Source organism: Zeus faber (genome assembly GCF_960531495.2).
Source record: "Zeus faber genome assembly, chromosome: 17".
Lineage (NCBI taxonomy): Eukaryota > Metazoa > Chordata > Actinopteri > Zeiformes > Zeidae > Zeus > Zeus faber.
Window position 1 is genome coordinate 10,114,998 of NC_137204.1, and position 14,046 is coordinate 10,129,043.

Sequence of the window (14,046 nt, forward strand, 5' to 3'; positions counted from 1 at the left end):
GGGGGGCACAACGCAGCATGTGGGAGCAGTACTCGAGTCGCTGAGGCAGGCGGGGCTCACCGCCAAACCCTAAGAAATGTGCGGTTGGGCGGAGGGAGGTACGGTATCTGGGGTACCACTTGGGTGGGGGGCTGGTCCAACCCCAGATAGATCAAACGGCAGCAGTCCCAAACAGTCCCAGACCCAAGACCAAGAAGGTGGTAGAGCGGTTCTTTGGGCTGGCAGGCTACTACAGAAGGTTTGTAGCCGACTTTTCGGCACTGACCAGCCCTTTGTCTGATTTAACTCGAAAGGGTCCGCCATATCCGGTCCAGTGGACAGAGATGTGCCAGTAGGCGTTTGAGAATGTGAAATCAGCCCTCTGTGGGAAGCCAGCGCTGCGCACGTCGAACTCTTCTCTTCCTTTCTGCTTTCAGACTGACGCGTCGGACAGAGGGCTGGGGGCAGTGTTCAGCAGGTGGGGGGTGTTGACCGACCGGTGCTGTACATCAGCAGGAAGCTCTCAGAGTGGAAGTCCAAGTACAGCACCGTGGAGAAGGAGTGTCTGGCCATCAAGTGGCCGGTCAACGCCCTCCGGTACTACCTCCTGAGCCCCCCTTTCACCCTCTGTTCGGACCCCGCCCCGCTGCCGTGGCTCCAATGCATGAAGGATACCGACGCACGGATCACCCGTACGTACGATACCTAGCTCTGAATGATCCAAAGGCCAGGGGCACAGATGGTGGTGGCCGGGCGGTGGGGGTATGTGGCAGACGAGGGGGCCGTGGTTAAGCCCCGTCTGTACGGGACGGGGCTGGCTTGGCAGTGGCGCCACAGCCTTTCTGGATCTGCCCAATCAGCCTCGTTAGTGCTGATTGGTCGGACTGATTGTCTTCTAGTGAGAGCTGAGGCACATGAGGCAGAAACGACTGCGGTTGTGGAGCACGTCCGCGAGAAAACAAACTCTATCAATCCTGTTGTAGGTTTTCTTTCTGTGTGCCAGCAAGCCTTTCTGTTACACGTAAGAATAAAGTCCTCGTCATGTCGGCGCTCAGTCTTCCTCCCTAGATCTGTACATGTTACAGAACAAACCGCGAGTGCTATGAGTCGTAAACTCCACACCACAGGAAATATATAACAGACGACAGTTCACAGGTGCGTTAAGATGGTAAAAGGGGATGATTGAAGACTAGGTTGTAATATTCAGGTTGTGATTGCGTGTTTTATTACCTATATGTGTTGTATCCTAGGTCAGGCTTGGTCACTGCCTCTTCCTTTTAAAGTGAAAATCCAATCCGTAAAATCGTCTCTGTGGATTACATTATAGATCCCAGAATTCCATTTTAAACAGCAACGGTAACATGGAGGGAACACATTAAAATTATTGTGGATAAGTGCAAAACAGTTATAAATGTTATAAGATGCCTTGAAGGGTTGGACTGGGGAGCTGATATAGCATCCTCGAAATATATACACCCCACAATCACAACATTAAAACTGCCACTAATAATCACTAATACTGTATAGATCCCCCTTGTGTTGCCAAAACATTGTGTTAACAACATTAACTTTTTCAACAGTTTGTGCTGCAGTATTTCTTCCGTGGGATCGGACCAGACGGACTAGACCATCGCTCCCCACGCGCAACAATGAGCCCATGGACGCCCATGACCCTTTCATAGGTTCACTGGTTGTCCTTCCTTGGACCACTTTTGGTAGGTACTAATCACTGCATACTGGGAACACCCACAAGACCTGCCGTTTTGGAGATGCTCTGACCCAGTCATCTAGCCATCACAATTTGGTCCTTGTCAATGTTGCTCAGATCCTTACACTTGCCCATTTTTCCTGCTTCCAACACTTGAACTTCAAGAACTGACTGTACACTTGCTGCCTCATATATCCCACCCCTTGACAGGTGCCATTGGGACGGGATCGGCATTGTTATTCACTTTGCCTGTCAGCAGTTTTAATGTTGCAGCTGATCGGTGTGTGTGTATGTGGCGCTAATTAGATCAAGGATGATGAGAATGTAGTATATAGATCTGCAGGAAAAACTGTGCTTGGATGATTAGATGTGATCCAGGCCCGGGCCCTCAGGTTGTGCATAGGAGCATCACCTGTGTGTATCCTTCAAGTTGAGGCAGGCGAAATGCTGCTGTGTTTACGCAGGACACAACTCAGAGTTAACTATCGGATGAATTTGAGGGAACACAGAGATTATCACCCAACCAAAAGAGTGCTACAAGCCTGCTAGGAAATGGAGGGAACAGTAAAATCAAGTTTTGACTGGACAGCAGATGCAGCAGCATGAGACCTGGGAGAGTATGGAATAGGGTTCTGCCTGACGGCGACGTGGCCTACGACCCCTAGAACCAATGTTGGTAGATTTAGAGCTACCTCAAGTTAAGACAAGGAAGGAAAGTGTGGATTCAGTAAATTAGTTCTAAAGTTACACAGAAAGTAAATACAGTATATAGTATGTCGAGGTGTTTACAGACGGACCAAAAGATCCAAAAACAGACAACTGAGTGTTTTTGTTCTTGTCTCTGCGGTTGCAGTTTCTAGCCACAGTCTCAATATGCAAACTGACATCAAACATTTTTTCATGTATATACGGTGGAGTTGTATGCCATTTTGATGGCTTTAGAGTGGGTTAAAGCCAAACCTAAGAGAGCGCTGATCTGTAATGAATCAGCATCCGGTCTGTGCAGCCCAAAGCTATGTTCATCCAGTAATCACCAAAACCTACTATTTGAAATAATGGAAATGCACCGATGAGTAATAAGACAAGGCACTGCTTGTAACACTCATTTGGGTTGTAGTCATTTTGGAGGAAGCAATGACAAGACTAAGAATAGGACATACAGTATTAAACTGAACAAGATTTTCCACATTATAGGGAAGCATCCAACTGGACGATGTGAGCATTGTCAGGTACCAAAAGTATAATATGTAGAAAAAGAAGAAGAACAATCTTTATTTGTCACACAGCACACCACACTACAACACATGCACGCACACACACACACGCACATGCTTTGATGGTGGCCGGTGAAATGGCCTCTGCGTTTAACCCATCCTGGCTTGTCCTTCCTCTGGGGGCACAGCCAGGAGCAGTGGGCAGCATTCGTGGACGCGCCCGCGGACCTGGTGATGAGTGTCCATCGCTAGTTACACGATAATGTGTGCATGTTTTTGGTGGAGGTCCTTACTGACGTGAGGTGGAGGAAACCCCATGTGAGCACGGGGAGGACATGCAAACTCCACACATAAAGGCTCCTATTTGGGAGCGAGGGAATGGGAAGATCAGGACGAACAGGAGTAGGGTTAAAGGGCATACTGGATTGTGGTACAAGGATACAAGCTGCCGTTAAACCCCGAAGAAGAAGAAACAGCAACAGGATTTTTATTTTTTTTTACCCTTGTCGTCAGTGTAAAATATTTTTTTCTTGGTCACTTGAAGTGGCCGGGATATGGTTTCCATCTGAGGGCGCTGTTCTTTTCTTTGCTTCATTTATTTTTCATGTGATTTTTTTCCTTCATCCATATCGATGAAGCCAGTTTACTGACCACAACCAGCTAGGCTGGTTCATCAAATTCACCACGGCTGCCCTTTCACTTTTTGGCACTTGCATTCTTGCTTGGGAAGGCAGCACCCAGCATACACCACCAATAATGGAAACACAATGTACAGTAGAGGAGCACATTTATATAGTAAATACAATAAATGCTTATTTCTTAAAAAGTGACAGCTATATAAATTTGGGATGGATATCAAATATTGGATTTTTTTAACTAAATAATAATAAAAAAAGGAATTCATTGTTATTACTATTTACTATTATTCTAAGCTTTAATATGCCTTCAAAAATTGGTCAGACATTTTCTATTCAGCCTAATGATCAGCAATCAAACACGTCACGGTATTGCATCCTGAATGTCCAAATAACATAAGGGAAAAACAAGCCTATATATTCATCACTCAATCATGACACCTCGAAAGGAAAAACGATATAGGCAGTGTTGATATCACCATTTACTGGAAACGAGTCAACGGAACATAATGGTGATTTTTTTCATGTGATTTTTTTTTTTTTATGCAATGCTGATAAAATGTAGGCCTATTGTCTCATTTGGTAATATGCTCTTTACCGTAATATACATCGAATTTCATTTTTCAATTATTCTTTTAATTCATTATGTCTTTAATCACCCGCAATAGATACCGAGACGTTACAATTACCTAAAGTACCAGGTGATGGCAGCAGTGGGCCATGCAGTATGTTCTCTTGGCTTTCTTCCTTGTTCCTCCTTTTATGCAAAGGATTTATATCAGTACCCTTTGCAAGAAAACAACTACATTTATTGTAGAGCTTTTGCCAGTCTCAAAATTAATGGGCAACAACCTTTATTTATTTATTTGTTTGTTTTTTCGTCGTAGAGCTTTAGAACCCTTGAATATATGTTTCTGGTGACATTCCTGATGTTGGTCCTTTATGATCATCAGCTGCAATATCTATTTGAAAAAAACAAACAAGACCAACATCACAATAACCGATCATGATGAATCAAAATCTCTGGTCCCTCAAATCTACCACTGTAGATTTGAGGGACCAGCATTGCAATATGGCGGTCCTGCCCCTCCCGCCCATTGCAAATAAACACATTCCTGACGATGACACAGAAACCTTCCTCTCACCCACAGAAACTCTCCCAACTCACCTGCCCTTTTAACTGCCAACAGAGCCCACCCTCCCCAACCACACACACACACACACACACACACACACACACACACACACACACACACACACACCAGATATTGAGTTGATCCATTCCCTAAAGTGCAAGCCACAACTGTTTCTCCTAAGCTTTTCCCCAGAAAGCACAAACTCCACCGTCAGATCTTTCATCTTGGAAAGAATTAATTTATACACATTGGATTGGTGTGCAAATGTGTGTGTGTGTGTGTGTGTGTGTGTGTGTGTGTGTGTGTGTGTGTGTGTGTGTGTGTGTGTGTGTGTGTGTGCGTGTGCTACTTTGTGCACTTTGCACATCATTGTCATGGGAAACGTGTTCCCTAGCTGACTAACATACTAAATTTTGAAGATCATTCGCCATATTTTACATAATATTTTATGTATATTGCAGCTTATGCTTTGCATCTACTTTACGATCATAGATAATTCATGATCTGCGTGCAACGCTGAATGAAACCCATGGAAGGGAATTTGGTACTGAGTGAACTCAGATTTTTCCAGTCTAATGCAGAGGATTCAGAATTAGAACTTCTGATCAAGTTCAGAACAAGCCCACAATCAGAAAGGAGAATTTATAACGGATGTTCCAACACATTCCTTTGCTTAAATCATCGCTTTGATCCAGCGTGGTGAAGGTTGAAGTCTTCTATCCTTTAAAACGACGAGGTTTCTAAAGAGCTGGAGGACAAAGAGCGGCTCAGAACAAGAGCACAAACTGGCTGCTCGTGTTACAGTGAATGCGAGAGACGGAAGCGAAGAGAAAGTCAGAAACAAGCCGAAGAAATCGAGAAACCATGATTATTTCATTTGGACGGCCATCAAAATGTTACTATTCAAGCTTGTTCTGTCCATATAGTCAAAATGATGCGTCTTTTATAATCGATGGATTTGTTTTTCACATAATGCCAGTTGTATTTCTGTACAGTACGGCCCTGGGTCTTTGTCTGCCAGTTTATATCTCGTTGGCTTTGGGTAACTCGTTCTGGCACATAATTCTTCAGCCTCCTCCGAAACGTACATTGTAATGCTGCCGCTTATCTTCGCGCTAATTGTCGCAGTTCTAAAATCCAGCTCCACATGGCAAAAACAGAAAAGATTCAGAGGAATGTTTGGTCGGGACAAATGTCCTTTTCACCGATTGGATTTCTATGGGAGGGGCCGCGGCAGGGGAACCGTTTTCAGGAGGTAATGATTTTCTGGCGTGGATCGGACCCTTAGTCCTGTTCACTGGAGCTGCAACATCTCCGGGGATTGACGGGCAGCGAAAAAAAGTTATGCCAGTCTGATCCTTCGTGCAACTGCCTCTTTGTCATGCAGCCAGAATGAAGGCTTCCGTGTGTCCGTTTAACCGAGCGATGTCAGTGCGCTGAAGTGCAGTTCAAGGCTTAAAGCCAATTATAGCTATATCCACAAAATAGGCCACGGAGCCATAATTGGACAGTTAGAACTACGGGGTAGAGCGGACATTGTAAGCACGATCTTAAGAAATGAAGGAAGAAGAGGGCAAGAGGTGCTTTGAAGCCCGGATGATAGGTTGTGCAGAAGAAAACCACCTTGACCTGAAGTTTTTCTCACAATATTTTGCTAGTGGCATTCTGCCTATCTACTGCATATCACCTTCTACCTTTTAGAGGACCAAACTCTTTGGGGGGGAAAACAGTGTGTAGGTATAATAATGACTGCCCGGCATTTCTTCTCGTCATCGATCCATGGTCATTGGAGGTAGCAAAATGTTCCGGAATGATCTTGGTTCACAAAGAGGGAAACCGAGCAATGACTGGCTGATGATTGTCGGAAAGACCATAACTCACAGTCTCATTCCGTTGATTTTCTCATGCAAAATGTCCTTTATACCCAGAGCCGAGGAGCCCTTCCTACCTGTCCTACCTCTTGTGCCTTATTCCAACACGGCTGTTACATTGGATGGATTGTAAAGCCGTCATTTAACCTCGTCACACACCATATCAGGAGCAGATAGTGATTCATTTTCTCCCGTCTCAGCTATTCCCTGAACTGAGCTTTAATTCTCTCTGTCGGTTTTTATTTGGGAAAATGTATATTTCTGTGATATTCAGTTTGACGCCCTAAAGCAGGGTACTTACTGCAGGACCAGATCATGAAGCCGATTTTGGCCGCGACAATCGTGAGCCAAAATGGTGCCAAAGATTATCCTGCCAGATTATCCTGTGGCGTGAGGTATTTTACGAGTGTGTTTTACTTCCCCTGATCTACTCGGGCGTCCACCGTGGCAGCACCGATCGCAAATCGCACGTATTAAACATGTTCAAAATTTACGATCCAATATCCTGTAGTGTGGGGAGAACCCCCAGGAAGGCCAAGGTCGCGGTCTGTGGGTTGTCACGTCGGAAATACCGAGAGCCAATTGGGAGCCAAGCTGACTGAAATGGAAGAACAACAATAAAGAAGCATAAAGGCAACAAGTACAGTCCATGTTCACACCATCTCCAGGACTTCATCCATTGATTTTTCTTTCTTCTTTTGGATTTTTTTTTAAATATAGTGGCAAATAAAGCATCGTTGGTTCTAGCCCTTCACCCGCCATGTTTGTTTACTCTAAAGACTGGTCTGGACACCTAAGTCACACTGGACATTGAATCTTGAATCTTGAGTCATGTTTGATCGGGTGAGATTTCAGGTTTTTGAGAGTCGGGACTCTTATAATCTTGTGTAGCTACACCTCCGTGTTAAATCGTGTTTGGCTACGCGAGATTAGGACTGGTTGTAGGTGAATGGAATCTGTGAGTGTGCGGTGTGCTGTTTGGGAAAATGGTTTCTCTCCACACACTATGGGAACAAAACTGTTAAAGTTATCATGATATTTGGTTATACGTGGGGTTCTCTCCCATTTTCAACATCTGTTAAGATTTGAAAGATCTTGTAGTGTGGGCCAGGCCATACTCAGGGCCTATTCGATTTCCCCCCTCAGCGGGGATCCAGAGCTGTCAGCCTTTGAAACACAGAAACAAGGGGAGGCTAAGGACGGGGAGAGATGGAGCTTGAGCTGCAAATGAATACACCCCCTATTTCTATGCTTTGCAGAGTTTTAAATAGATCAGCATGTATATGAACATATGTGATCAATGTCTACTGATGAATTATAGATTACAAAAGGAAAGGAACTACTGTAAGTATAAGGACATTTTGTTCTGGCCCGCTGCACAGCTATGTGAATGTTGCGAGTGCATAAAAAGGGGGTGACAAGGAACAGGGTCAAGTCCTGTATATTTAAATGGTAACACATCAGAATCACAACCAAAAAAATAACTATAATAATAAAAAAAAAAATAGCCAAATATACACAAACAGCCTTAAATAAAGAACAGATATAGCAAAATATATAAAGATACACAGAATATACAAAATGCTATTATACGCACAAATAGGTATACAGTATAGGGTATAAAAGCAAAATGATTAGTATTTGCTTACTAAGTTATTACAGGCTCTCTCTACAATGTTTTAACAGTGTTCAATATATTGCACATACCTTTCTATTGATGTAGGGCTCATATGGTAAAAGGTTTCAGATGGATAGGGTTAAAATCTCAGTCCTTAATCTCCCAAAATCCTGCAGTGTCCATGTACGGACGAAGCTTTTTGGGAAGAAAACATTTTTTTTCTTTATGAAATATGCATGTTCTATTCGGTGCAAAATATGTCACAGCTATCCAACTGTTAACTGCAATCCCTGATACTTTTATGAAAAATGCATGTGTTTTGGTGTGAGGGAACTTATTTTGATACGGACATAATCAAAGCATGGATCATTGGTGAGGAATTATTCATTATCTTTCAGCGGCATTCATATCACAAATAAGTGGAGGGTAACAAATTCTTTCTTCATAAACAGTTTTACACGTCACAGGGCTCAGCATCTATGGCTATAGTCTCCCTGGACCAGAATGTATTATAATGCTTGTGAAAATATTTGACTTATTATCTGATAATTTCAGTAAAGAAGAAATGGATGATTTTACACCCTAAATAAGGCAACAACGTTTTAAAATACAAAATTTCATATTGAATTTTGATGAGGATTCATTTAAACAATGGGTTTCTGTCTGACCAGGTTAGGGTTAGGGCTAGCATAATAGAAAGGTATTGTTTAAAGTATATTAATATCTACATATGTGACATCATTTATTTCTCAAGTTATTAAAATGTACATGTAAAAAAAGTATGTGAAGAAAATATTTTCTGAAAGATTAGTCATCGATTTACTGTATAACGGTTGTTATTTTTCAATCACACATTTTCCATTAATTTTACAAAGTTAAAAAAAAAAAAAAATAATAAAGAGCATCAAAAGACATTTTTCGTATTCATTGAAATGTATTTAAGAATTTCACTTTGTGCTGAGGTGGATGAAGCAATTAATGGTTTGCGTAGCTATTTCCCCACTAAACCTCCCCTGCATAACAGCATACTGCCGCATTGGTAACAAAGGGGATAAGCCTGACAGCGGGCAGCCCCGGGGACCACTCTGTGTGTAAATCTGAGATTCATTTGAGGTATTACGGCTGCGTGGACGCTTTACTGTGCGCGCTCATCAACCCTGGTCACATCTGACTCGGGCAGACGGACGCACGGACGCACGGACAGACGGACAGACAAGCCGAGGCCGATTCCCTCACATCTCAACCCCCTCCAAATGTCATCGACGGGTCAGCACTGGATCGCCATGGAAACCCAGCTCCGGCAATATTTGATTTAGATCAACAGAGATGCCTCTATTCTGTCTAATGTTCTCCAGGTGAAGGAATTCGGTGTAGTCATCTGGTATAGTGAGAGTGGTATGCTGGTGTTAAAAAATATAATGTTATTCTGATTTTAGTTGAACCGGGGCTAAAGCTGATGTCTGTTTTTAAGATTTACTTGTCCTTTTGCCCCACAGATCATTTCATATAGGTCCATCTTCATAACCAGGAAAGCACGATGTGTTGTCCAATGTGATAGCTGCCCCCAGAGTACAAAAGGCTAAGACTTGGATACGACCAACAAATCTCTTGAAATGTGAACGATGGACAGAGATCTGTACGTAACTCAGCACTGGTCCCACCACCTGCATTGTCAAACTGTGTGTGTCCAGACACGTATTATTCACCTGGGCCTAAAAGAGTAGAATCGATACTGTCCCAGGGAATCATAATGTTCCAATTACAGCTTGTAGGTTTGTCAATGCCATGTCCCTAAGGATGCCCGTTAAAGGCCACAAGTATACACCAAGTGCAGGAGAAAACCCATATATTTATCATTTGTGTGTGTGTGTGTGTGTGTGTGTGTTTGTTTGTGTTTCTGATAAAAAAAAATGTATTCACTCTCTCCCAATGGGACATTTGATGTCCTTATTGCGTGGTTGGTCCTTTTTCTCGTGTGTAAAACAGATAATGTTGCATTCCATCAAAGTCTGAACTCTGAAAAATCCAACCTTGAACTTGGAAAAGTATAAAGGGACAGTATAATTTATGTTGGAATTTCAGAGTTGATGGCAACATGGTGGGGCGCACCGCTGATGGTGAACAACTTTCCCTTGTATAGATTTTAAAACACGTCTACTGTCGTTTCAAACTACTCTGTAGTTTTGATGTTATATTAACAAGCGTACTAGACTCGAAAGACAGATTTCCAAGTTCCCATGGAACGCAGCATCACTTCCTGCTGCCTCTCGACTTGATGCAAACTTGGAGTTTCTAAGCTCTCAGCTTGTCTGTTCTAATAATAAGATGAATTAGTGCAATCCGACTCAATAAAATATGATATATTTTACAATATGTCCACTTGATTTGTTCACTTGAGAGGGCAGAGCAGAGTACCAGCAGCTTGTGAGAAATGCCGGTGTGCAAGAGAAAGTCACGGTCCGCCAAAGAGTAAAATGTGGAAGTATTGCGTACCGGTGAGTACCGGCCCACTTCAAGCACTGCACAAGACGCCGGCATTATACATATTTTGTGCATACTTTGCAGAGATGTGATAGATATTTAATAATACAAGCTATGAACAGTGGCTACTGTCAAGTGGATCAACTCACCAAGTCTTTCCTCTTGATATCAAAAAGTGTTAAACTGTAAGCGACTGGGTCTATCCTTCACCTGACCACCAGAGGGAGCTCTCCGGGGAGTCACCTGCATCTTCCAGCTTTGGTTGAGATAATCAGGACTAATTATTTTAATCTGTGAGGACTTTTTGGTGTCTCCTCTTATCAAACCTTTACAGCCTCATGCATTTTGTTTATGCACTGAAACTTTTGTATCATCTCAAGCTAAGTATTTCTTTTAGAGTCTTCTTTTAGTTATTTTTATTTTACTGTTTTTATTATTATTAGCTTCCCGCCTCGACACTACAATTAGGTTCTCTTTCCTCAGCCACATAACACTATATTTGTGATTTACAGTAGGAATCATGCCTAATGATTGTTTATCAAATTCACGTATCATAGCTAGCTAATTTCAACTTGGCATTGTGTTGTATATTTGATTTCTTATAGTGTGTGTGTGTGTGTCCTTGCCTTTCTAGCTCTTTGCCTAGTCCTTTATCAATCAAGTACAGTATACGCCATTACAATGTTGACATACAAAACAGCAATGTAAATCAACCCCATTCATTTACTACCAATTCTGCACTTTATAGGCTTGTAATGGAGGAATTTTAACGGCCTGTACTTTACAGAATGACTGCATTGGCTGGCTGTATATGGATAGCCACCTTGGTGTGTCGGTCAGAACACATTTTGACAGGACCCCAGGTCAAGTCTTCACATTTAAAAATAAATAAAAAAAGCAGTGCACAGGGCACCGTGAGCAGAGTGAGTGATTTAAGTAAATGGAGTGGTTCTGTATGGTAAACAGATTAATAAAAAGGTACAGTACATCTGAAGTAAACCATGCAGTACATAGATACAATTAACAATAGAAATAATGATTTGCTTGTAAGCCACTCAATTAAACCTCTGGTTACAGGATAGAGAAATGCCAACAGCCCAAGACCCTTACTTTTTTTTTTTTTTAACCTGTGCTGTCAGCGTGCTGGCATACAACAGAGTATTTGTATGCCATTGCAGTCTGCAAGTGGAGTTCAAGTTCTCAACCTGCAATGCAACTCTTTATTAATTCTTAAATCACCTAGAACTGCTGCAATAACTCTGTCCTGTGGATGACCTGTAGAATGACAAGAGCACAGTTTTTGGTTAGAGAGAACCACAACCAACCGCCCTCTTTGGAGAACTATTTACCATGTTTGGGTCTATAAACAACTCATCACTACTCCAAGTGGGGGAGAATGACCACGGGTGAGACAAATAAACATAGAAACAACATTTACACAAAAAGATAAACATTGGATGACAACGTGTATTTAAAAACAGTGAATTAGGTCCAGGAAAACTGGAACTACAACTGGTCACGTGGTCTCTTCCTGTCATAATTATGGCAGTAAATGAGGAGAGGAATACAACCAGGAGGGTGCTGGGTTGCAGTCTGTGTGTGTGTGTGTGATGTCCACCGGTGAGCATACATGACTTATCCCCATTGAAACTGGTGTAGATGGTCGGTATTATGTCACGGCACTTCCAAGCAGTGGAAGGCCCCGAAGTCCCCCCAAACTCCACAGCCCTGTAGACACCCTACGGCTGCAGGAAAGCCCCTAGTACCCTGCCCTGCAGCCACAGAAGATCCCTGGGCCCCCAGAGCAACCCCAACGCCCAGCCCCGAGGAGCATTACCCAGTCCCAGGGAGCACGAGGAGACCCCACACCCCAGGGGCACACACATACAACCAACCCCCAGGTGCAGGTGTCTCCAAGTCTTAAGGACAACCCAGTTGATGCAGGGAATCCCAGGACACACCACAACACAGAGGCAGCAAGTGTCAATTAAAAAGTTATTCTATTACAATTCATCCACTAAAAGAGTCTAAATTACAGTGAATATATGCACACGGTTTAAGACACAGCACACTGTATAAAAATGCATTCACGGCAAACTGTATAAAAAAAATTCACGGCAAACCACCTTTTAGATTTGTGACTGGACTACCACAAATCTCTCAAACCCAAACCAGCACACCAGTTACACACGTGAGTTATGGACCGCACCAACCTTACTGTTGGCCTGCCTAAGGCCTACCCCCAAATCGAACACTTTGGCAGATTACACAAGTTACAAAATACTTAGGACACAAACAGACAGAAAGATAAATTGTCCGTTCGGTTGGGGTCCCTCCCGACCGAAAAAAAAAAAAAGAAACAAAAGCAAGGCAAAGTGGGATCCGCCAATTGTCACCGCAAACCTGGCAGAAAGTTCACCGGTTGTGGGGCTCCTAAGTTGAGGCAATCCCAAGCAGCCAGGACTTTTACTTTGACAGCATGCGGGGCATAGGCATGGGAATGGCCACGAGTTCCACGGTAGAGCTGACGTCACTCTTGGGATTCCAGGAGGGGATCGATCGCTGTAGCTGACAGAACAAACAGACACAGTATGAGCCTTCCCGTTTCATTGATGGGGCGGCCCACTGCGCAGAAACACTACTGGATTCCAGAAGTCACCGTTCCTTTAGGAAGTGCTTGAGGTCGCAGAACATATGTCTTTCGTCGGCTCGTCTTCAGTCAACGCACTGCAGAGAACCGGACCGGAACAGTACGCCGCCGTGTCAGCACCGAGTAGCCGATCCTGGCGGCTCGCGGTGAACCTCCCCCCCCGACGAGTTCCAATCGGCCTCACTTATTTGCCGTCCATTACGGAGTAACCAATTGGTTGCCGTCCGCTGTTCTCGCCCATTGGCAACAGCTGCGTCTTGTTGCCATCAGCCGGGTCTTGCTGATTAGCGCCTAGCCATACAGAAAACAACTACCCACCAGCAAAAACCCACTGTCCCAAATAGTCCATAAAGCACACCCCCGTATTACAAGTCAACATGCATAAATCAGCATACTAATATTAACAGTAAACCAATAAAACCACACAGGGCCCACACGACACAGGCACAAGACGCAGCCACCGGCACAGAACCCGGGCCACGGAGGCAAGCTACGGACCGCAGGTCCGGATACCGGCCCCACGGCGACAGACGGACACCCCGCCTGAGCCGCCCACCCCTCTGCAGCCAACCGGATGCCCCACCTGATGTGAGTGCCAAGTGCCCATACACGTAGCAGCGTGTGCCCAGCATGGGGCACCTCGATGTTACCCCCCCCCCCGCCGATGCCGGCAGGCCGCCAGATATACAGGCCCTCCACCACCCCCAGCACCCGGGGCGCCCGCCGCAGAGGAGCCACGTCGCAGAAGCAAAAG